This window comes from Manihot esculenta, chromosome 7 (genome assembly GCF_001659605.2).
Source record: "Manihot esculenta cultivar AM560-2 chromosome 7, M.esculenta_v8, whole genome shotgun sequence".
In the NCBI taxonomy this organism is placed as follows: Eukaryota; Viridiplantae; Streptophyta; class Magnoliopsida; order Malpighiales; family Euphorbiaceae; genus Manihot; species Manihot esculenta.
The window spans coordinates 8,395,679-8,399,385 of NC_035167.2; positions in this window are offsets into that span (position 1 = coordinate 8,395,679).

Here is a 3,707-nt window from a genome sequence, read left to right on the forward strand (position 1 = left end):
TTACTTAGATGCTTGAATGTATGTCAATCTGGAGATGTATGTCTAACGATGAATGAGATTTTATCTCGGCTTGTGCCTCATTTATACTTAGATTATTTTTTGTTAAAATTGGCTTGCTGGCTTTACCGATCTGCTCAAACCTCTTAAGACTTAAACTATTTTCTCCATCTTACTTGTGAATTTCTCCCAACATAACTTAATAATGAAGGACTTAAGCCATATGTGCCCTTAGTAATATTTCAACTCACTTAACTTTGCGTAATCAATGGGCTAGGCTGTCTCTTCTGGGACTTTGCCAATCTAACTAACTCGGGCTAAGAGCTCTGCATATGGCTAGACTTCCCATTCGCGAGTTTTTCGAATTTTGACGAGTGCATTTCCGTCCTTTGGCTCACGACTTGTAACGACCCGAAAACCGGACAACTACCAGCGCTAGGATTCATATCGACTTAAGGTCGTCGGAACCCGTAGCAAGCCTACTATATATCCTGTGTACCTAATAAAATCCCATACATGATCATACATTTACAAAAACAACTTAACATTTCACGAAACCAAGCTTAATCTGTGCATGTATCATAACTGAAAACATAAAACCCACACTAGAGCCCTCATCAAATGCTCTAGTATGGTAAACATCACATGCCTCATGCTTGGTTCAAACATAACTCATCATTAAAACTTTTACATAAAGATCGTGAACATCAGGGATTTACAAAAACATAAACTAAGGCCAAGCACAATTCTAATCCGTTGAGTAATACATGTCCACAGCTATTCTATTACATAAACTATACCAGCTACTATGCCGGCTTCCCGAGTTATCTTCGACCCTGCAAACCTGGGGTTAGGGGAAAGGGATAAGCTACAAGAGCCTAGTGAGCAGAACATAAAAACAGTTTAATAAACATATGCTCATATGAAATGCGTCATAGCACAAACAATTCACATCAAGATGAACTTGTCACCAGTAACCCTCTACATAATCCAAATAATGTCCGGCCCTCGACGGAGCTTCTCAGGACTTCCTCTTAAACATAACATATCCAAAAATATCAGGGACGTAGAATGGGTAGCCCTGGTCTTTCTCTTACATAGTGCCAGGGCGCGTAGAATGGGCAGCCCTGGTCTTCCGTATCGTATCATATCATAACCTGCTCGAGGGCTAGTGGGTCATCCAATATCCATCCACATCAACAGTAAAAATGCAATGCATCATATTCGTGAATTCTAATGCAAAACAACCTAACACATAACACGGCATTCATGATGCATGAACATGCTTAAAAGTTTAATTGCTTTAGAAAATATAGTTCAGTTCTACTCGCCTCTGGCTGACGCTTGACTAAAACTGTAGCAACTGACTCACTGCTGCCCTCTACAGTCTCTCAGGTCCGATCCTACACAGGTGGACTCAAGTGAGGGACCAAACATAACTCTAACAAGACTCTAAACATCTCCCCAAAAACCCCCTAAGACATAGCAAAACATGCATAGGAAATAAGCAAAGGAAGGCTGGGCAGGAGACTTTCAGCGGCAGTGTAATACCCGGCTAGACTCCGGTATCGGAATTCCTACCGACCGGTGGAATCTCGGATGTCGGAGATCTCTAGAAGGGTAAAGACTTGTTTTATAAAATGTTTTCATGAATTTTAATGTTTTAAAGTATGAAACTAAATGAGTTTTTTGCATGAAAATAGCATTGGAGGAAAACCCAGGTTCGGCCGCCGAAAGTCAAGTTCGGCCGCCGAACATGCATGCGTTTTGGAGGCACGTTAGGCCCCCGAAAGCATGAGTTAGGGAAGTTCAGGTTCGGCCGCCGAAAGTCAAGTTCGGCCGCCGAACATTGCATGGATGCGGAGGCTCATTCGGCCCCCGAACGTGGCCTGGCCAGCCACCTATAAAAGGGTCCCTTAGCCGAAAATGGGCGAGCTTTTTCTCCCCATTTCGGCCAAGGCGAGCATTCCACCATCCTTCCCCAATCTTGAGTTTTTCCTTCCTTTTTCCATGATCTTTACAAGTTTATAACTTTGGTTTTGAAGATCTTTGAGCATTTAAACCAAGTTTTGGAGCTTTGGGAACTCAGGAGCTCACTTTCGTGGATCTCCAAGTTTAGGTCGTCTCCCTCTCGATCTTCAAGAGGTAAGAGCCGATCTTAAGCTCCTTATGTGTTTTAAATAAGTTTTATGCAAGATCTATGGGTAGAAATGCATGTTAGGGTATATGTTGAGTTATGGATATATATTGATGTTTTGAGCAATGTAGCTTGATTGTGTATGATTGAAGTGTTGTAGATGGGGTATATGTAGGTTTGAGGCCCCTAGGAACTTGTATGCATGTTTTGGTTGAGATATATGCATGATTTATGGTTTTGGGAGGCAGGAGGTTCATTTGAACCAAGTTTCTGCCCGTTTGGCAGAAACCAGGTTCGGCAGCCGAAGGGAGTTTCGGCCGCCGAACCCCTTTTGTGGAGGCAGCATTCGGCTGCCGAAGGTGCCCCCGAAAAGAGACTTTCGTCTCTGTCTGGCACTTTCGGCCGCCGAAGGTGCCGCCGAACCTGCCTGACTTTCGTCTCTGGAGGGACTTTCGGCCGCCGAACCTGCCGCCGAAAGTGCCCTGTCCAGCCATTTCATGCATGTATTCTTATGGTTAATTTATGATGTTTTAGGGGGTTTTTGGGGAATATTTTAGAGTTATGTTCAGGTATGTATGGTCCCTCATTTGAGTCCACCTGTGTAGGTTCGGACCCGAGGAACCGAGGACCCCAGCAGTGAGTTCAGCTGCTTCGGTGTTGTCAGAGTCAGCCAGAGGTGAGTGGAACTAAACTCAATCTTTTAAATTAAAATGTCTTATCACGTTTCATGCATCATGATTATGCAATAGGATGATTGCATTAGTTTCACGAATATGTCGCATTGCATCTATTGTTGTTGATGTGGGTGAATGTTGGATGACCCAATTAGTCCAAGACAGGAAGACCAGGACCCCATGCTACGGCCTGGCATAGAGTAAGAAAGACCAGGCCCCAGTCTACAGGCCTGGCACAGAGTAAAGCACAGTTATGGGACTCGAAGACCAGGAGCCCAGAGGAGGCCCTGGAAAATGGTAAGTAATGTATGCCAAAACAGGAAGACCAGGCCCCATTCTACAGGCCTGGCACAGAGTTAACTTGGACTAATTGGTGACAAGTTCACCCAACCCTTATGTGAATTGTTTGTGTTATGATGCATTTCATAGAGCATAGTGTTAATGTGTTTTTAATAGCTCTACTCACTGGGCTTTTAGCTCACCCCTCTCCCTTTACCCCCAGGCTTGCAGGTACAGTATAGAGCGGGAGTCCGGATAGAGTAAAGAACTCATGTTTATGTAATAGCTAGCAATGGACATGATCAAATTGTAATGTAAAAGTACAGTATAGTTATGTAATGAGTTTTATGGATGTTAGTGTGTGCTTGACCATAGAATGTTGTATCCCTTTTTATACATGATCTTAGAGGTCTTGATGATGTTTATGTAAACCAGCTCAACACAGGTTATGTTACCCTTTGAGGGCACAGATGAGATCCCACAGAGGGATCAAAGTTATGTTCATGATTATGCACAGGTTGAGTTTGGTTGATGTTTATGGAAAGAAAAGTTTTAATTTTTATGCATGTTGTTGATCATGTATGGGATTATACAGGTTTACAGGTTTTATGTCAGGCTTG